Source organism: Doryrhamphus excisus, chromosome 20 (assembly GCF_030265055.1).
Source record: "Doryrhamphus excisus isolate RoL2022-K1 chromosome 20, RoL_Dexc_1.0, whole genome shotgun sequence".
Lineage (NCBI taxonomy): Eukaryota > Metazoa > Chordata > Actinopteri > Syngnathiformes > Syngnathidae > Doryrhamphus > Doryrhamphus excisus.
This window is the reverse complement of record NC_080485.1, coordinates 12,008,877-12,032,069: the sequence shown is the minus strand read 5'-3', so window position 1 is coordinate 12,032,069 and position 23,193 is coordinate 12,008,877. Positions and strand designations below refer to the sequence as shown.

General features: G+C 40.2%; 1 protein-coding gene across 1 annotated transcript in view; it reads left to right on the top strand.

The window, feature by feature from the left end:
* Positions 1-22,945, top strand: part of camkmt (calmodulin-lysine N-methyltransferase) — a 152,827-nt gene extending 129,882 nt beyond the window's left edge. Inside the window, exon 12 of the transcript XR_009120352.1 lies at positions 22,641-22,945. The gene's annotated coding sequence lies outside the window, so the exon portion shown is untranslated. The remainder of the gene's footprint in view (positions 1-22,640) is intronic.
* Positions 22,946-23,193: the final 248 nt, after the last annotated feature.

Here is a 23,193-nt window from a genome sequence, read left to right as displayed (position 1 = left end):
GAGAATAAGCAGTAGAAAATGAATGAATGAATGTTGACAAGTGTGCTAACTTCATCATAATTAATAACAGAAATAAAAATTTTGGCCCCTGTTTAGATCTCAAGTAAAATTTGATTATGATGCACACAAAACTGCAAGTGGGTGAAGGTCAAGTAAAGATGTGTTATGTCCAAGTCAAGTCCTAAGTCAAGACAAGACAGGTCGAGTCGAGTCTGAAGTCACAGTCTTGAAAATGTATGTGTTGCTGGAAATGACATAGGCTATTCACGGCTATGCTAGTTCTATATTTTGAATGGAGAGTTGGAGACACATTTGACTCAACAAAAGCTCAAGTATTCTCAAGTCATCACACCAAAGTCCAAGTTGAGTCATGCGTCGAGTTGCATGTCTTTGATGATATTGTCAAGTCAAGTCAAGTCCAAAATTTTGATGATAATGATGTAGAACTGCATCATACTGACAGCTGTTTCCAATGTTTTTGTACCTGGAAATGACATAGGTTAATAGCGGCTACGCTAGTTTTATATTTTGAATGGAGAGTTGGAGACACATTAGACTCAACAAAAGCTCAAGTATTTTCAAGTCATCACACCAAAGTCCAAGTCAAGTCTCGAGTCGAGTTGCATGTCTTTGATGATATTGTCAAGTCAAGTCCAAAATTTTGATGCTAATGATGTAGAACTGCATCATACTGAGAGCTGTTTCCAATGTTTTTGTACCTTTGTTAGCTAGCTGAGGGCGTCAAAACGGTTTGTGGGGGTGTCCAAAGTGCGGTCCAAGGGCTATTTTTAGCCTGTTTTTTTTTCATTAACTTTCGGCATATTGTAAAAATAAACAAAATGTATTCTGAATGTGATATTGTCACCCGTAACAAGGTGGATGTTTTGTTCAGATAGCTAAGCATATATTGATCTACACTGAATGTATCACCAATGAATGAACCCCTTCCCTCTAGTAATTACGACTCTGGAAAACCCTCGCCTCGGTCATTTTAATCACTATCCAATAACTGGTGCTGATTCAATAAATTCAATAAAAATAATAATAATAAGGTAGCTCTTTATTTGCTTTCTTATAATTGGTCTGGCATCAGCAAACAAGGAGGCCCGGGTTCCCCCCCCCAGCCATAGAGTCATCACACCCGCTGACAGGATATAAAATATTGCTACCAAATGAAGTCCTCGGCGGTGCGACTCCATTAAACGGTTGCCGTGTGATACCAATCTGCAACTTTATTATTGCTCACTTCCCCCTCTCGCCGCCGCCACCGCCGCCGCTCTCCATTGTGTATTATCAGAAAACACAGTCATTAAAAAGCATTTGACCTTTTTGTAGCGAGCACAGAGAAATTAGCTCCTCTGTCGGCCCACCAACACTCGTCTCCCCCCGCCGCCTCGCCGAGCGTGCGAATAAATCACTTGACTGCCAATTGTAATGAAACTCCTCCTTTGCTCCGAGTGGCGTTAGCTCGGCTCTGCCTCGAAGGCGCCCGTGGAGATAGCGTCGTAATTAAATGTTACATCTGCCAATTGTCTCACGGCGGCGACAAGGAGGCCGGCGAGGGAGGGAGTGTAAGAGGAGGCGAGGGAGGAGACAAGTGGAGGTGAGACAATGAGAAGGAGACGAGGGAGGAGACAGGTAGACAGACAAATGAGACTCTTGGTCTCGGTGTCATCGTGCTAGTCTCTTATTGATTGGTGTGTGTATGTGTGTGTATGTGTGTGTATGTGTGTGTGTGACTACTCCACTATCCCATCCTCTATCTCTCCTATCTCCACATTTACGAAGCAGTGGGCCCATGTGACCGTTTTCCATCTCCTTAAATGATTTGAATATTTGTCATCACACCCAAAGCGCGTATTGTGAGTGCAACCACACCTACACGGCTTTTGTTAAACCCCGCTGAAAGGAAAGCTACAGATCTAACTGTGAGCAATTAGCAAAGAGCATCAGGGGGTCGAGGCAACACACACACACACACATCATGTCACCTCACCCAATAACATTTAGATATTTATTTATGTAGTCATAGAAGGTGTCAAATTATTTGTTCGCTTTGAAATTAGAAATGTCCTTTTTTGCAGCTTCTTATGTGTATAGATATATATATTTTGTTATGTTTTTAATGTATTTTTTGTAGTTTCTATGGCAATGAAATTCAAAATGTAATAAATTGCATATGGCATATATATTTGATATATTTTTTAATATATTATATTATTTTATCTATGATAATATTTACTTTTTATACATTTAAAAAGCAATTTTATTATTTTATTATTTTATTATTTTATTATTTTATTATTTTATTATTTTATTATTTTATTATTTTATTATTTTATTATTTTATTATTTTATTATTTTATTATTTTATTATTTTATTATTTTATTATTTTATTATTTTATTATTTTATTATTTTATTATTTTATTATTTTATTATTTTATTATTCTATTATTCTATTATTTTATTTTTATTTTTGTTTTATTTTGTCATTTATTTACATGACTGGGAAAACGCATGAGATTCCACTCCCTCATAATGAAGTGGTCCCGTGTCATCAAATTACGGACATTGCTTCACAAGAAAATGCATCGAAATTGTGCAAATTCATTGACATCTGCATAGAATGTATTTATGGAAACTCCCAATCCTCAATTTTTTACATTACAATTAGATATTTGCCACATAAACATAGTAAAATGCATCATGAATAGACATAATATTGGACGGTACTAATATAAACTAAACATATCATCAATAAATAAGCTTATTGACAGTGTCATATTATGGCCTTTTTTTGGTCATTTCCCAATCAATATTATATGTGTACATATATGAACAGGATGATATTATGTGACTTTGGCAACCAGGACCTTGGAATACTACACTTTTCCTTGTCACACACATTTGTATCCAATCAAGATTTGGAATGAACCTACAACCTTTCTAGAACCGAAATAGTGGAATCCTAATTGATTTTATTTACGCATCCTGCTATCTATTCTCCACTATCAGCTTGGCCTTTGAATATGTACTTTATGGCGTATATACAGTAAAGCGTGCTGCAGCGTGAGGAAGCATGCCCGCACAGCCAATGAACAAGAGGATGCTGGGGAGGATCAACGACGGGTTGAGCCGGAACAAGCCGGAGGGAAGACATGCATTTCCATAACAGCGATAAATTGGATTTAACGGTAAATCATAGACAACAATGGTGGAGGTCTGCCCAGCCCTTAAGCGAGGACCTACGCCGTGTATATACGTGTGTGTGTGTGTGTGTGTGTATGTCTAAGAGTGTATAAAGCGCCTCATCTCGGCAACGGTATGAAATTGCTATGACCGTAAGCACCTTCTCCTACCAGCCGTGACCTGTTATCCTTTTAGTGAAGAGGCGTCCGGGGTGGGCGGGCGTGGGGGCACCCGCAGGCGCACGAACGCCGACTCCAAGGGCCCGCCAAGCTCACGTCGCTAAGACCTGTTGCGGTGCCTCACCATGTCGAGACTACAGGTGCCCAAAAGTGTCAAAAGTCATATTTGCACCAATTTAACAATGCTCGTAAATAATTGGTAAATTTATGTTTATGTTTATGTTTCATTGTTAGCCCTAGTTGGGCTAGTTGGTTTATTTGTGTGGTTTCTCATCTCAATGTAATGCATTGCAGTTCCAGAAATAGGAATGAACTTGTTATGACGTAGGATTAGATATTTGTCACAAATTAATAAAATACACAAAATTAATAGAGAGACACAAATGAATAGAGAATTAGAAATGTTATTTACAGTTTGACGTGGATCAGTTCACAAATTGGGAGGTGTTTTAATACATTCATAATCACAATGACATGTTGTACCTTTAAAACGTTGGTGTTTTTAAAATACATCATAGAAATAAATGTTTTTTAGTAATACGTGAATAAACAAAATATATAATCAAATTCTGTTTAAATTATATTGTAGATTTTATTTATGCAAAAAAAAGCAGCCCAAAACAAGAAAGGCCAGTATTTTTGTCTGACACTTACAAAAATAAAAAACAAAAAAATATATAAATTTAGTAATGTGTCATGTATTTATATTTATTTTAATACATTATTATCAATAGCAATAATACATTTTAAACAGATTTATAATTAATTAAAATACCATACAAATAAAATAATATTGTTATGTTTTTTTAATTATTATTACATCATCATTATTTTAATATTATTTTACATGTAATTTATTATTGAGTTTTATAAGGGAGGGGCCAATCCAAAAAAGATGAAAGTTGTAAACAAACACACACGCCACCTCCCACTGACTGTGATAGCAAACAAACATTAGCATGTGAAACACAACTCAGACGGCCGTGTAAGCAAGCAGATGTCTTTTGTTTTAGCACTGTGTGTGTGTCTGTGTGTGTGTGTGTGTGTGTTTTCCGTGTCTCCACTTTCTCGCTCAATGACACACCCAAGGCCACCCTTGCAGAAGCCGCCATCCTAGCGCCAATTCCTCCCTGTTTACATAAAAAAACACAATCAAACAACACTAAGCCAATTTCCTCCTCCCTGGCTTCAGCTTAGTCTCACACACACACACACACACACACACCTTCTATCCTGGGGTTGTGGTACTGGTGGGGAGTGTGTTGTATTGTAGCGCCAACACAGCTCTGTGTGTTTTTTGGGGGGGGGTGTGAGGGTGGTAATTGCTCTGGCTGTGTTAGTATGGAAATGTGCGAGTGTGTGACGGACCCAGATAGCTTCCTCCAGTGTGGTTCTGATCCGGCCTGCAGGCCCGCAGCCAAACTATTTTATCTCTTAATGCATTAGAGTGATCTTCCAATTAGCCCTGGCGCTCGTAATACTGCAGCCCCCCACCCACCCCCCGCCCCCCCCGACTCCTCTTCATTCCTCCTGGTGGCTGCTGTGTATTCAAAGTGTTAAATGTGTGTTTTGTGGCTCCGTGGCGGCAGGGAAAGTGAAGTGGCGAGGGCGGGTACTAGGTGGTGGTGTTGTGATAGTTCTGCTCGAGAGGTGAAATGAGGTGCTTATTGTGCACCGTGTGTGTGTGTGGGGGGGTGAGGGGGTGGGCGGGGGGGCGTCAGTCTGTTAGCTCCTGTTGTAAAGTTTGCTGATAAGGAGAACCCGGCCCTTGAGCATCCATTCTCCTCGGTGTATTAGTGCCGTCTTATCAGGGGCCCAGATAAAAAACCAGCATGCCATTTGCCTTCGGTGGAATTAAGCCGTCCTCCGCCTCCTCCTCCTCCTCCTCTTCTTCCTCCTCTTGTCTGCCTGGGCTAACCGGGCGGGCTGCGATTAACCTCAACACTGTCCAATATCCTCGGCAGACTCCCACCCGCAGATTAGCTGCTATTAGTTATGACCAACTAAATTAACCACTGCCAAGCAGGAACACACACACACACATACACACACACACACATACACACACAGTAATGTGCATCATAGCTATGTCGCAACATTGTATCATTACGGTGCTCTTAAACATGAAAGCATACTTAAACATGATCATGATTATTGACTGGCAACGTCACATTCACATGGAAATGTGGCTAAATTGACATAACAATAAACGTCAGCAAAAAAGGCGGGACATTGCCTTGTTTGTTTACAACGCGGCTTAACATGATCAGTTCATTAAACACAACCTGACGCATATATAATGGACGCCAGCTAGTGTGTGCAATAGTACACTAAGTAAACAAAGTCAACCTCACTTGTCAGTGGATACTAAGTACCAAAATTAGACTGATTAATTGGCCGATTATCGGTCAATCGGTCAAATCGGTTAAAAGTTGTCAGATTGACGCCGATGTTGACACATCCCATTAAATAAGTTATTAGATAGCTAATATTAAATGTGAACGTCACAGTACAGTCCAGTAATGTCTTCCCCTCGTTGGTGAGATAGCAAGCTAGCAAGCGATTTTAAAATACAACGTATAATTAACAGGCTAACGTTGTCGTTATCCAATCATTGTTTAATCATTTATGAAATGTAGTCGATTGCAGTTGAAGTTAAATATCGACTAGTTATTACGGACAGCCAACAATCCAATACATCCATTTAGTATGTGGAGTAGCAAAGGATTGAATATCTAATAAAACATGAGAGACACTACAGAAATAGGAATGTGCTCCCAAGTCAGAATAGTGAAAGAATGCTCTGGAAAAAAATGAATGTAGAAAGTGAGCACCAGAGGAGGGTGGCCGTTGTCTGCTGTAAATGAGGACGTTTCAGGTATCGGTAATGGTTTTATTTCATTTGAACGTGCATCAGATTACAATTGAACGCATCGCATAATCAGTTCACAGTTCCACATGTCCAAAAGGAGTAGGAAGAAGCAAAGCTTATTAAATCCTACCCCTTCATCTGGTACTTTTACAATCAGTAACTGTTACATTTGTTCACTTCCTGCTTTCCATAATACAGTTTAAGTTTGTTTTTTTGTTTTTGTTTTTGTAAATTTTTATTGTTTTATTATTATTTTTGGTCCCGTACCGAAGTACGAGGTGATATGACCATACAATGACATTATGTGTACCATAATAAATGTCCGTACAATGATGTGCTATATATATCACTATATGGACAGTTACTATGGTACACATTATGTCATTGGATGGTCATATCACCTTGTACTTTGGTACGATAAGGTTGGAGTTTTATTTCTAAATAGAATGAATAATGGCTACTAGCTCGTTGGGCCTGATGACATGTACGTATTTAGGGGAGACAGGATTGGCATTTTAACAAGATTGTTCAGTAACATCTTGGAGAATTGGTGTTTATCTTTAATGAAACCGTTCACTTCAGTGAACCAGATCATTACGGTTCATTCAGTAAAACAGATCCGGTCATTTCGGTCATTCGGTCATTTCGTTCATTTTGGTCAATTTTGTCAATTGGTCGTTAGCCTGTGATCTCCCACTGTGCATAGACCCGGTCAGCCGTGTCGAGTCAGTCCGTTCACTCGTGTTCACGTTTGTTCCGACTCTACAGCGCAACAACACGTGATGACTAGTGGTGTGTCGGTCATGAACGAACAAGTCAAAAGAACTAGTTCTTTTTTGTAAACGGAATGAACGGAATGTCGGTCAATCTCTCGGTCTTGGACGTTCAGTCAGCTAACCCCACCCACCCACAGAGCGAGGCGCAACGATAGGATAACACAGGCAAGATAGCCCCGCCCTGCAAAAAGGAACGATGAACTGACTCTCCAGCCAATAAAAACAAAGCATTTGCAACTGAACGGACTGAACGAATATTTTAGGGGCGGTGACCTCGTTCATTCTGTTCACAAAAAAGAACTAGTTCTTTTGACTCATTCGTTCATGACCGACACATCACTAATGTTGATGATGTTCAATATTGTGGCAACTTCAGGGGCATAAAGGGAAAGAGTAGAAGATTAAAACAACAATATATTTATATATTTTCATCATCAGTTTGTTTGAAATGGATTGAAGAAAACAGAGTACTACACATATATACGTAATATACATATTGTATATAACCAACGGAGCATCCAGCGTCCTTTTCTCCTTTTCTGTCAATCTGTTGGATAATATGCTTGAAAAGATGTCGTCACGTTAACATCAACAACCGAACAACTAAGCCAGAACCGCTCCTTCACCCCCACCCCCCTTCCCCCCACCCTCCACAATGGACAACCTGTTTATCTGTGTCTATGATTAAGAGTGTGAAATTTGAACATACCGAATTAACGTTTAAAAAAAAAAAAATCCTGCTTTTGTTACAAAGGCAACAAAAGCCTCAGGAGAGCAGAGAGCGAGCCAAAAGCAGGCGTGCAGGAACAAGAACAACACGAGGCTTTCATTACCACAATAAGGGTTTTTTTTCCTTTAAATGCATCACACTGTCATGCATCCACAAACACGTGCTGGTTTTAAGCCCACCGCGAAAGAGCGTGTCATGTGACTTTTTGACGCTTTTAAAACAACGGAGGGGTATTAAACCAGAAATATGTTTATTTGTGTGGTTTTTTTTTTTTACAAATGTCTCAATGTGATGCATGGCAGTTCCAGAAATAGGAATGAACTTGTTATGACGTAGGATTAGATATTTGTCAGCAGGAGTGCACAAAACATGTTTACACCCCCACAATTCAGCATGTCCGAAAAGAACTGGCAAGAAGGAGAACTCATTTCATCTTATCAGTAATTATTGATGGTCTGTTCACTTCCTGTGTCTCACTTGATCATACAGTGTTTATATATGTTGGCGTTGAGTGTGATAGCTGGGTTCATGATAGATTATAGATAGATTATTCAGCAATGAAAGACGAAATAGAAGAAATAAACAGAGAAGTAAAATTTACAGAAATACTGTGTAATGGACAAACAAGGGAAACAATATGGTAAGTAATTTAATATCAGACACTGTGGTATATATAAAAAAATATTAATAGATGAATACATCTGAGGATAAATGATCAAATACACTGGTATTCATTCAATAATAATAAATGAATTAATTATGGAATCAACAATTAAATAATATCTGACAATGTGGTATATTTTAAATAATAATAAATTAATAAATTCAAGATATTATTTATTAAATAATAATAAATGAATAAATTCAAGGATAAAAAATCCAAGAAATTGGTATTCATTAAATAGCAATAAATGAATAAGATCTGGAATCAACAAAAGAATGATATCAGACACTGTGGTATTTATTAAATAATAATAAATTAATTAATTCAAGTATAAATGATCCCAGAAACTGGTATTCATTTAATAGTAATAAATGAATGAATTCTGAATCAACAATTGAATGATATCAGACACTGTGGTATTTATTAAATAATAATAAATGAATGAATTCTGGAATCAACAATTGAATAATATCTGACACTGTGGTATTTATTAAATAATAATAAATGAATGGCTTTAAGGATAAATGATCCCAGAAACTGGTATTCATTCAATAGTAATAAATGAAGGAATTCTGGAATCAACAATTGAATAATATCAGGCACTGGTATTTATTAAATAATAATAAATGAATGAATTCGAGGAGAAATGATCCCAAAAAACTGGTATTCATTTAATAGTAATAAATGAATGAATTCTGGAATCAACAATTGAATGATATCAGACACTGGGGTATTTATTAAGTAATAATAAATTAATGAATTCAAGGATAAATGATGACAGAAACTGGTATTCATTCATTAGTAATAAATGAATAAATTCTGGAATCAACAATTGAATGAATTCTGGATAAATGATATCAGATGTGCAAGGCATGTCTGCCTCACAGTCTGCAGGTTGATGGCTCAAATCTCTGTATGTTGTTATTTGTACATGTGTGGGTTTTGTCCAGCTTCCTCCCCCATTCCAAATGTATGCATGTTGTCTATACGTTCCCTATGATTGTTGACCAGTCCAGGTACTCGCCCGAAGTTGGGTGGGACAGGCTTCGGTTCATCCGTGACCCAAACGAGGTCAAGCCGTATAGAAAACGCAATGGAATGATATCAGATACTGGTTGAAGCATTCAGCTTCTTCCATGTACCTTAAATATTGTATGCATTGTATGCAGTACATGAAAAAATAAGTTAAAAAATATGAAAATGGGGGCCTTACATTCTTCAGTATTGTGGACACCCCTGGTTTACGTCAACGTGCCAGCCCACCTTCCAGCCCACCTTCCAGCACCATCCGCCAAAGTGGCTCCCCAGGATCCCTAATGGCACGCGGTCTGCCCCCCCACCCCAACAAGAAAAAGAGTAATCAGCAAACCGAGAGCCGTTTGCCAACTGTCAGTCACATTCCCCCGCTAGCCTCGCTATCACACCTCCGCCTGCCACCGAGCCCCTCGTTCCCTCCTCCGTCCTCGCCTCCTAATACCAATTTAAATCGCTCGACGCGCCTTTCCTTCCGCTGCCATTATTCAAAAAGATCATAATAGTTTTCCCTGTGCCCAAAGCACAAAAAATCAATTATTTCCCCACAAAGACTTGAAAGTACTTAGCTTGGGCCTGTGAGGGGAAAAGCTGTGGGTTATATCAAATTGAAACTGCACTCATTACACAGGCACACAATTAGTTACCTCTGGTCTGCCTGCCGCTCTTTAATTTCCGCAACGGCATATCTGTATTATAACAGAAACAAGCATGCAAATGCTATTGTTGGGGATTTAGAGTAATCAATAGGAAGGCTGGCGAGCGGCGTTTGGTGGCGCTGTCACTCAAAATCTGCTGCCGGCGACTGATAAAGGTCTGAATTCAAATTAGCGCCAAAGCCGGCCACTGACATCAGAAGTGACATCCCAAATAAAAGAAAAGGCTTCATGATATATGTAATTATTCTTCCTCGCATTTGCACGCCATTTTCTTCTTTGCCTCCCTCACTTTCTCCTCATTGTGTGTACTTGTGTAACTGTGTTTTGCATAAAGGGATTAGGAGAGCCTTAATGAGAAACTGTAATTGTTTTTTTTTTTCTTCTTCTATCCGCAGCCTGGCTCTGTGGATATGTTCGCGCCCGAGACTGAAAATATGTCTTGAATGAATGTTTAATGCAAAAATGAATACGCCATTGAAATCATATTGTTGTGTTTTTGTTCCCTCTTCCATATCAGAGGAGGGCTACTGTGAAAGCTACCAAGGTCTGTGAGAAAAAAAAAAAAGTATGTTATGAAATAGCTTTGCGTACGGTAATGAGCCAAGAGTTGTTGGCGAACAATGGCCACTCTGGCTTCTTGTGGTGTTACTGAGCTTCTCTGCTTGGTTTGCATGCTTGCAGCCGCCGACTTAAGACTGGCCACCGCATCGTAATACGCCGCAGATAAAACGGACATTTTTAATATACGTATAAAGTATCCATTTTACATGTCACGTGTTAACCCCTCATTGGTTATTTATTCAAATGCAGTTTTTTTAAAAACAACTTTTTTTCTCCAATTAAGTCAATTGCTGTGCAAATACCAGATGCCTACAAAGCTATCATAACTATATGTGGTATGTCATTATTATTAATATTATTTTCTTTATTAGAATAACAATGCCAGGCACTCATGTTTTTGTCATATCGATCGTACTTTTGTTAATGTTAATATTCCACTATGCTGTATTTGATAAGTTTTTAAAAAATGCAAAAATACATAAGGAGTAAAACTACACTTTTTGTCATCAGTCATGTCCAATGAACAGCATTTGTAGTTATTTTATTATTCAATTTTATACAAAAAAATGTGACAAAATGTTGCTTTGGTTTGCATCAACTGTCTCGGTTGTTGTTCAATATAATATATGCCCAAAATAAACTAGTCCGCTTACGTTATCTTATATCATTCAGCTTCAAAAACAGTATTCAATCAAATTTTTTTAAATTATGATCGATGTTCATTTATCCATTTCATTTTTCCTTAAAAATTATTTCACATTGTTTTCTCCTTCCGTATTTTGCCCACACAATCAGGACATCGGAAAGACTTAGGTTCGATTCTCCATTTGGACATCAATGTGTGGAGTTTGCATTTTCTTATCCTCATCTTTATCCTCACTAGGGTTGCCGGTATGCTGGAGCCTATCACAGGGCACATATAGACAAACAACCATTCACACTCACATTCATACCTATGGACAATTTGGAGTCGCCAATTAACCTAGCATGTTTTTGGAATGTGGGAGGAAACCGGAGTACCCGGAGAAAACCCACGCATGCACGGGAAGAACATGCAAACTCTGGCATCTAACATTTTATGTGGAAACATAACCACACTTGTACACCACAGCAAATGACATCACTATAATAAGCTAAATATTAACTGTACGCTCATTTACTACTTTAAAGGAAAACTGCACTTTTCTTGCAATTTTTCCCATTATCCGCATTTGTGCGTTCTAAAGATATAAAAACAGGTAAAAAAACAAAGAAACACTGCACTTAAATTGGGACACACATACAAAATCCGCTATTAAAAACTTCCAGGAAGGTGTGATGGTTTTATATACATGCTGTAACTATGTAGTAACATGTACATTCATGATAACATGTAATTTTAATCTGTTTAGGCATTACCGGAACGGGATTTCACATAGCAACATAGACACCAAGACTACACCTCACGTTAACTTTTACAAACTTTTCCAAAACAAAGAGTTTTTTTCAGAAGGTTTTATATGTGGAAGAAGTGTTTCCCATTCTTAGCTATGTCTTTTTATCTGTTTTTATAACTTTAGAACACACACAAAAGAGAGACATTTGTTCATGTCACACATAAGGATTGTGGATAATGGGAAAATTGGGAAAAAGTGCAGTTTTCCTTTAAAGTCACAAGATCTTATAATGGATCGCATTCGACCCAATGAAATGTCTTGTGAGTGTATAAGTGAAGTTATTACTTTTTGTTAGTCCTGCACCACCTCACCCTCTGTGCCCACCCTCCCTTTGCCCTTTGACCTTGTGTGCCAATGAGATGTTCACTTTGGCAGCCATGTTTTTGCCTGGTCCTGCAAACAAAAGCTCTCTGCCCCGGGCTGAGCCACAATGAAGTGGGCCAAAGTATGCGAGGGGAGGGGAGAATGTGCCCTTTGTTGCCCCTCTGGCCCATTCTCCCCATCGCTCATGTCCTGCTAACCCGCCCCCCTTTCCTCTTTCCTCCCTTCAGTAGAAAGCATGGAGGGAGGCGGCGGCCTCATTGAGCAGCGGTTAAACGTTTTCACAGCGCCACAAAGCCGGGGCGGAGCAGGCAGGTGCACGCCAGGCCTGGAGAGGAATGGAGGCAGAACAACAGGTTGACCTTAAAGGGACTGTAATCATGTAGCACCATTAACCCCCCGAAACCCCCATACCGCCCCACCCCCACCCCCTGCTCCCTGTCTATCCTTCTTGCCCCATCACTCTTTCACTGCTTTCTCCTTTTTCGCTAACTGGCTGGCGTACACAAGCTGAGACATACTCACACCTCAGTGGAACATTTGTGCTAATTTCACATAGATGGCCAGTCAAGTGCGAGTAACACACACACACACACACACACACACATAAGTGCGATATAATACGTCAAATCACACATGCAAAGATAAGCACTCGTGTCATAATATGGACACACTCAGATGGGCGCACACATTGTCTTTCTTCTGGCCCAACCAAGTGTGTGATGATCAGGAGGAAAGCTGCAATAGTGGATGCAGAATGTGTGTGTGTGTGTGTGTGTGTCTGTGAGATTCATCGGCAGCTGAGGAGCAAACCTTACGCACTAAATTCCTGTTTAGGGTTTATTTGAGCAATGTGTGTGTAAAGGGGGGGGGCGGCACGGCGGTCTAGTGGTTAGAACGCAGGCCTCACAGCTAGGAGACCAGGGTTCAATTCCACCCTTGTGGAGTTTGCATGTTCTCCCCGTGCATGCGTGGGTTTTCTCCGGGTACTCCGGTTTCCTCCCCCATTCCAAAAAAAAAAAACATGCTAGGTTAATTGGTGACTCCAAATTGTCCATAGGTATGAATGTGAGTGTGAATGGTTGTTTGTCTATATGTGCCCTGTGATTGGCTGGCCACCAGTCCAGGGTGTACCCTTTCGCCCAAAGGCAGCGACCCTCGTGAGGAAAAAGCGGTAGAAAATGAATGAATGAATGAATGTGTGTCTAAGGGATCCACAGCTTTAGATCCCTCCTTCGTCTCGAGGTTCCCATAGGTGATCGATGGCTGTGCAAACATGAAACTTCCATTAAAGCTACAAAAACAAGCATACTGTACGCTTGCCTGATCGCTACCTTTTTTTTTTTCAAGTATTATTATGATATCCTGTTGGGAAGCAAAGTCCTGTCTGTTATTCTTCTCCTGTGAATGAGAAGAATGCTCCCACTGAAATCCTTCGGCTTGAAGCTGGTGGAGTTGCTAACAATACACCGAGCTGCATTATTTAGGAAAAACTTTTTAGTTTTTGATGCATGCTCGCATTTTCCACAAGTGTACTGTAGCTATATTCCAAACACACACACACACACACACACACACACACTGATGCAGACACGCTGGACCACTCCGGGGCCATTAAAGCAAAGCAAAGAGCGCTTTAAGTCCCGTGTGTCCTGCTTGCTAATGCTACGTGATATATTAGCATCGGCAAATCAGGTCGCATCTGACTCAAGTCGGCTCTGACAGCTGCACCGAGAGCATGTGGACCACCTAGCGGCACGTTGTCATCGGTGCTGAGAGATGACAGACGCCGCTCGCTGGGGACGGTTTAGTTCATTAAGGACAGTTTGGTCAAGTCTTCACTTTGTACATTTGGGCCCATTGGACTTTTTTTGCGTTAATATAATGACGTAATTGGTCCCGGACCCGACTGTGATAAGTTCATTTACGTAAAGTAGGATTCCTTATTTATAAATGGAATATTTTCATAGCTAGATCATAGAAAACCTGCTTACAACCTTCTAAATAAGTTTTTAGCATTATTAGAGCCCTCCATAGACATGCTATAGCACCACTATAGTCATCTTTACATTAAAAATACTCAATATAGTAGATATAATAATATAAAATAAGACATATTAGCCATAAATACAACATAAAGACTAACACTTTAGCATTGAGAGAGCTCCTCGTTTTTTTCTGGATAGCATACTTTCAGCCATGGCTGTTTGCTCTCCCTGATTCTCTTCTTCCACTGACTTAAAAACAGCTCTAACCCAGCATGCAGGACATCACTCCCCCGTATAGCCCAAACTCTAAACAGCAGCTCTGAACTACACAATAAACCCGTTGCTAAAGTAACATTACTGGCACCTAGTGGCCAATGTAGAATACTACATCTTATGTCTTTAAATGTGTCTTCTGAATGCCTTATACGGTATCACTCCCTCACTATATTTTTTCTGTAGTAAATTAACGAATAGTAATTGCTGTTTTGTGGTTACCATGGCCTGTTATTAGTAAAAAATAACCATATTTACGCAAATTATATGTATTTTTGGCCTAAATAAAGCATTTTCAAAATTGTTAAATGAAGGAAAACTGTTATTGTTCAGTATCCTCACCACTGATTGGCTCACACTCATGCAGCATCCACAAAGGTGACTATGGGCTGTTATTTCATGTTTATTTAGACTATTTAGGTGTATTTACAAGGTTTTAAACAGGCTTTCTATGCTCTTAAGTACATAAATATTGAATTTATTAACATTCATTCATATTTCACAGAAATTACTTCATCCCAGTCGGGTCTGGATTACTGAGGGATTATTGTATATGTATTTATTCATATGTATTTCTGTTCATGTAGCCATTTTCATGTTCAAAATGCTTCATTTAGGCCAAGAATATGTTTTGACTAATAATAGGCTGTATAAAGTGAGAGAAGGGAACCATAACAATCTTTATAGAGCTACTTTTCTATGACCTTTTGTACAGTAGGGATGTAAACTAGTGCAATCATGATAGATTATGTCCTCCATGGCGACTGACCAGCCAATCATAACCATGCAAGATGGCGCTTGACATTTCAGTGCTGACTGATCATGCTCGTTCTATAAAATGCTAGCCGGTGACCATTTAAGTTAGTCCTAGTTTAACAAAGCTCATTATTTATCAGCGATCCTAACAACAAATCTATTTTAGGGTGTTTCAGGGCTAAGAAGAGGCTTAATCGATGATGTGATGGATTCACAAAATCCGGACACGACAGTTACGTTTGGGTCAACTGTAGGACACAGAGCTCCATGGGTTAGCAGGACTGTTTTTTTTTTTTGTTGTTGTTGTTGTGAGGTTTTAGAAGCTCCAGCAGAGGAGTGGTAATGCTCCTCTCATGTATCATTCATCAGTGCTGACGATATGATCCACAAACTACATTTAGCTTTGAACCCCTCGTTCTGGGACAACCTTTTGGTTTTTGCCTACGTGTTGTGTTGACGTCTGCTGTTAGTTCTTCAATCTGGTTTCCTCCCAGTTCAACGACACAAAGACCACAGCGGGGACATTCCGCGGAAAAGAAGACATTTGTCTTCCAATCAGCTTTTAGCTTCGGTAATGATTGACAGCTGTGGTGTCTAATTACACAGGAATGTTTGGAAGTAACCTGGCTAATCCTTTAAATGCCAATCCACAAGTAAAACTCTGCACTTTGGATAACCAATGAGTAGAGGTCATTAGAGTTCCAGCCGGATGGGAATTAGGAGTGCAGGAATTCCCCTCTCAACCAATTTGGGAATATTTTCCAATGTGAAGAAGTATTAATGAGTAGGTTGTCTGGACACATCGTGAGAAAAGTCCACAATCACCTGGACGTGTTTGGTTGGTGGGTTTAAAGACATTTGAGACGGGAAGTGTACCTCAGGGAGTCAGGGTGTGTGTGCTGGAGCCTATCCCAGCGGTCATTGGGCGAGAGACGGGGTACACCCTGGAATGGAATGGCCTTTATTGCCATTATACAAGATATACAACCAGATTAGTCAACTTAATAGTCAACTTAAAAAAAGTATACAAAAAGTAAAGTAAAAAAAGACAGTTTAACAAGATATATACAGGATATATACAAGATATACACATAATATTGCACAGGAGCAGATATGAATTGCGGACATATTGCAGATATATTAATTTTAGTGCAATGATGAATGGGTCCTAGTGCAAATGTGCATACAGATGAGTAAAAGTCACATTATGAGTGTATTGTATTGAGTGTATTGAGTTGTTAAATAAATAAATAGTTTTCGAGGTAGTAACAGAGGCACTGATGGAAATATTGCACATTTGCAATACCCTGGACTGGTGGCCAGCCAATTACAGGGCACATATAGACAAACAACCATTCACACTCACATTCATACCTATGGACAATTTAGAGTCGCCAATTAACCTAGCATGTTCTTGGAATGTGAGAGGAAACCAGAGTACCCGGAGAAAACACACGCATGAACATGCAAACTCCACACAGAGATGACCGAGAGTGGAATTGAACTCGGGTCTCCTAGTTGTGAGGCCTGCACGGTTACCACTCATTCGCCGTGCAGCCTGTCTTCGCAACTTTTCTTAGCGGCGGCTATTTTTATCGACCAATCTTGCTCAAATTGTACTCACATGTGCTAGTCGTTCCGCTAAAGGTGTCAACCCAACAGGTGGTGAAAGTCCAAGTCACCTGACAACCGAAAGGATGGGGCCCATTTGGGGATTTAATAACATGGATATACACCATCTATTCATTTTCTGTAGGGCATGTCCTCACTAGGGTCGCAGGTATGCTAGAGCCTATCCCAGCTGTACCATGTGTTGTATTTGTCGGAAAAATAATAGCACATGTGACACAGCAGGGGCCACATTTTCGGTCTTTTATGTGCAGCGTTTCAGGAGTAGAAGTTTTACACCACGGGTTGTCTGAATTTTTTCACATGACCGTCAGTTCTTCAAGTGCACAGTATGTTCAAGGACAGGTCAAGGACACGGGCGTCATTCAGTCAAACCCAAAGTAATGCTGCTTCCCACACTGAAAAGTCATAATTTACCTTCCGACAACGCATACATTATATAATCTTGTCATTATATCAAAGAGCATTCATAGAATAACAAGGCCAGCTTGCGTTGCGTTGCATTGCTCGGCGCCGAACGACTCAAATTTCCATTTTTCCGGCCTGTACCTGACATTCTCATCTGGTGCGATAATTAACAGTGGAGAGCAAGCGGAAAAAGAAGGGCGGAGAGAGAAAAGATCACTGATTGAATAACAGCGAACAGACTGTGATGAGTCACGATGATGCTGATTATTATGTTAGGCCCACAAAAGGTCGTTAAGATACGCCAGCATTAAGATATCGCAGATGAGAGCTCAAACACGGCGTGGAAATTAAGTGTGCATAAGGACTTTTTTTTTTCTATTGTGTCTCTCTTTCCCCTCGCAAATCTCCCTATGAAATCTACTCTTGCCGCCAGTAATTACAATGAACAACTTCATCTGGCTGCAGCCTAGATAAGGCCGGGCCGCGCGCCGCCCGCGATCTTTATCTCCATCATCACAGGACAAACGCCTCCTGCCCAATTCTGCCCTAATCTTCTGCGTAAACAATACTGATATTTCACCAGGAGGATGGAAGGAGCTAAAGACTGATAGCATCGCTCTGCATGCATAATAATATTAGGACTTCCTGTGTAAGCTGTTTTTTAATGAAAGATTTCGCAGCTCACATTTCCTTTCTTTTAGTCTTAAATCTTGTTTTTATTTTGGTTAAGTCATTAGTCATACATGTGTTTGTTCACTTAAGCTATTAATGTATAACTTTACAAGGCAAGAGTTGGCATTGTGGGTAATTTAACAAATCATGTGATCTGTGCTAGCCAATCCGTACTGATATACAATGAAATCTGACATGTGTCACTATAAATGGATATATGCTAATATTAAAGGCTTGTCGGGCTGGTCGAGTGGTTAGCGCGCAGACCTCGCAGCAAGGAGACCAAGGTTCAATTCCACCCTCGGGCATCTCTGTGTGGAGTTTGCATGTTCTCCCCGTGCATGCGTGGGTTTTCTCCGGGTACTCCGGTTTCCTCCCACATTCCAAAAACATGCTAGGTTAATTGGCGACTCCAAATTGTCCATAGGTATGAATGTGAGTGTGAATGGTTGTTTGTCTATATGTGCCCTGTGATTGGCTGGCCACCAGTCCAGGGTGTACCCCACTGGGATAGGCTCCAGCACCCCCGCAACCCTCGTGAGGATAAGCAGTAGAAAATAAATGAATGAATGAACTACAGGCTGCACGGCGGATGAGTGGTTAGCACTCAGGGCTCACAGGTAGAAGACCCGAATTCAATTCCACCCTCGGCCACATTCCCACATAATAATAATCCCACATTCAGGTTAATTGGCGACTCCAAATTGTCCATAGGTATGAATGTGAGTGTGAATGGTTGTTTGTCTATATGTGCCCTGTGATTGGCTGGCCACCAGTCCAGGGTGTACCCCGCCTCTTGCCCAAAAGACAGCTGGGATAGGCTCCAGCACCCCGCGACCCTCGTGAGGATAAGCAGTAGAAAATTAATGAATTAATGAATGAATGAACTACAGGCTGCACAGCGGATGAGTGGTTACCGCACAGGCCTCACAGGTGGAAGACCCGAGTTCAATTCCACCCTCGGCCACATTCCCACATAATAATAATCCCACATTCCAAAAACATGCGACTCCAAATTGTCCATAGGTATGAATGTGAGTGTGAATGGTTGTTTGTCTATATGTGCCCTGTGATTGGCTGGCCAACTGACACACTGAAAGCCAATGTGAAGGTCGTACTTGGTGTCAAACATTCCAGATTGACTGTTAAGAGTCAACTTTGGCGGTCATCCACCCAGTGGACTGTTATGTTTTCTTCCAGTGAACTCGGCGCCCTGTAAGCCAGCCTGGTGGTTCACGTCTCTGCATTTAGATTACCTCAGCTGACCCTCAACTCTGCTGAGGCTTTTAGACAACAACAACCTATATGTCCGGATACATATACAGTATATATTTAGATTTAGCATTGCTCTCTCTTTAAGCCAGCCAAAAAGCTCTCACTGGATGTAAAAAAAAAAAAACTGTTATGACCATTAAGAGCCTCTTGGATTGTTTGTGATACTTTACATGTTGCATGTGAAAAGAACAAAGACTTTTTTTTAATCCCTCCCATCTCTGCAACCCGGACCCCCCCCACCACCATCATTTTGTTCCTCCTTCGGAGCAGCAGTCATGGCGGCAGTGCAGGATCACTCCCTGAGGGGGGGTCTGGGCTGAGGAGGATTAGAAATGAAAGTTGATTTAATCACTTACACCTTCTCAGTGCAGGTTAGAGGGAGCCAAATGTGTGTGTGTGTGTGTGTGTGTGTGTGTGTGTCATCCAAACGCCAGCCACTCAGTCCAGAGAGCCCAAATGAGCCAGGACATTTCTATTGTCATCACAACACAAACAGCAGTGCTGAGGCCATCTGTTTCCAAGGGAAACTGTCCAACAAGCAGCTTTACAACCTGTTCATCCACTCTTCATTTTTTTTTTTGTTACTGTACTTCTTTTGTACATTAACATCGAAGGGGAGGAGGGGGGGTTGGCGTTGAAACAGAAACAGAAAGCTCTTGTAAACAAATATTAATAATAATCATTCTTACACAGCATTCCGAAGCTGACTTTATTGAAATGATTATTGAAATGCTTGACAAAGGAATGAAATAAAATGAATAATGTTGCACAGACAGTGTGATATGAGGCATAAATGAGGTGTACTTCTACTGAAAGATAACACAGCGCACATGTAAAACTTGTAAACAAATATTATTAATAATCATACTTACACAGCATTCTGAAGCTGACTTGATTTTTCAAATGCTTGACAAAGGAATGAAATAAAATGAATAATGTTGCACAGACAGTGTGATATGAGGCATAAATGAGATGTAATGAAATGTACTTCTATTGTAAGATAACACAGCGCACATGTAAAAAAAATCATTATTATTCCACTGTACTCTTATCTTAAACATTAAAAAAAAATTTAAATGTCACCGCTGAGTGTGCAAGTTGGTAATGAGTTAAAAATTACTATAAAATACATAAAACTTGAAAAGAAAAGGTTTTTTGGTTAGAGTGTCACACCCCCAAATCAATTTTAATACTGTAATAATAATATTACTAAATGTTTTTGTTATTATAAAAACAATAAATGTTATATTATTGTATATATTAAGATTAAGATTAAGATATGCCTTTATTCGTCCCTCAGTGGGGAAATTTGTATTGCACAGCAGCAAGAGTACAGAGTCAGTTAAGCAGTACAAAATACACAATATAGAAAAATAAACAATATAAACAACCCAAGTATTAACAAAAATCAACAGTTTTTCCCAGAGTTATATACTATATATTGTAATACATGTATAAAATACATGTAATATATTGTATATATTATTGTATATAAATTTTATATTATTATAACATGACAATCCCCCTTGTTTTTATTCTCATTTATGGGTTTACCAGCTTTATTTATAAACCAGGTTATAACTTAAATACAGGAAAACATCAAACACAAGAAGTACACAAACATCTGTTACGAAATATGATGAAAATTATTGAGTATAATAAAAAAAAGATGAGTATTCCTGTGGCCGACTATAATGAATCTATCATGTGATAAGCCTTGTGTGTATTTTATTACTTTGAAAAGCACAGTGCAGCACAACAAGCTTATTTGTTGTCCCTGGAGGGATGAACGCTTGTTGTGCGATGCCCGCACATGCCACTGTCAACATGGACGCAATAATGAACTAACATGTTTATTATTTTGTTTTCGTGTCACATGACAGCGTAGAAAGCTCAGAAATTGTCAGACGTGTGTGTGTGGGAAAGCCTAAAATGTGAAGTCCGTCATCATGTGATGTCGTACTGTTTGATGAGTCCCAAGTGAAAAGGAGGGAATAAAGGAGTCTTGGAAGTATTTGATAGCTGAGCGGTGGCGTCATGTCTTCACAGAGCTGGACACTCATGTGAATATAATAGTGATCCCTTTTGCTGAGACAGACAGACAGACAGACAGTCGGTCACCCCTCCTTTGCATCGCCCTCTCTCTGTGTTTCATAGATCTGTCATCGTCCCAAGACAAAAGCACCTCGGCGGGAATGAGTAATCTGCGCTCGGCTCGCTGTCCTGGCTGACTCAGGCTTCCTTGTCGATTCTATTTCAGACGTGACTCAGTGATCGCTGAGGCGTGCTCTGATTGGAATGGAGACAAGTCCCACAAAGGGGAGGTGGACATTAAAAGGGAGAGTGGGTGGTTGGGGGGTGGGGGTGGCCCGGGACGCCTTACCTTGACCAATGTCTCCGTTCACACTTGCGGTTATACATTTTCTTTCTAACGGTAAGATGTGTACTTAGTGCCTGATTATGAGGACCAAATCATCATCTCCGGGCGGCACGGCGGTCCAGTGGTTAGCGCGCAGACCTCACAGCTAGGAGACCAGGGTTCAATTCCACCCTCGGCCATCTCTGTGTGGAGTTTGCATGTTCTGGGTACTCCGGTTTCCTCCCACATTCCAAAAACATGCTAGGTTAATCGGCGACTCCAAATTGTCCATAGGTATGAATGTGAGTGTGAATGGTTGTTTGTCTATTTGTCTCAGAGAAGAGGCGTTGAAATGCTAGCTTTTGATGTTATGGCTCTGAAAGACAAACTCTCCACGGGCATGATCCCACCTCTGATCCACCCTTAGCTAGGTACCCCTTCTCCGTATACACCCACCACTTCACGGAGGACGACAGATTTGTCAAAAAAAAAGAAAAAAAAGAAAAGGCTTCACTACACATCCTAAAATGCAGCCTGGGGCTTTGCCGACTTTCTGTCACTCAACAAGTTTGATTATTTTGTTTTCTTTAGCATATACAGTAGACTAATCTTGCATGTGACTCTAATGTTCGCACTCTAGCTCACACTGTTATGCTAGTCTTGATAACATATGCTAACTCTCGCATAAGTTAGCTCAATAGCATCTGTTACAAAAAACAGCTCATTAACATTAAATGACACATTTCATACAGTACACTTCCAATAAACTACTGGGACTTCTGGGACTGAAAAATAGTCTAAAATGGAACCTTTGGATAACATAAACAGGCAGTCTAAACATTGTGATTGTGTCTTTCAGACATTACTTACCAGCAACATGCAGTGTCCTCAAACATCATCTTCAGGTGCTCAAATGGGTACGTCAAGCACAGTGTGACATGCATACACACCCCCTCACTCTCACGCACACACACACACACACACACACACAAGGACACTGAATAACCTGCACAAATGCACTCTTGCACGCTCATCAAGAGGGTAGCAGAAATGTATTGCTATTTATTGCGTAGTGCCTTGGAAAACGCTGACATATATAATTACATATACATATACAGTTACTAAAAAGCACACTGATATGACAACCTCAGAATCCAAACATGCAGGAAGGCGGGACTCAAACAGAAACATGCATGGCAGAGGAATACATGCAAACTAAGGGAGTACATTCCCAACACTATGCTGAAAGAAAACATTTGGACCCTGGACTGGTGGCCAGCCAATCACAGGGCACATATAGACAAACAACCATTCACACTCACATTCATACCTATGGACAATTTGGAGTCGCCAATTAACCTAGCATGTTTTTGGAATGTGGGAGGAAACCGGAGTACCCGGAGAAAAAACCC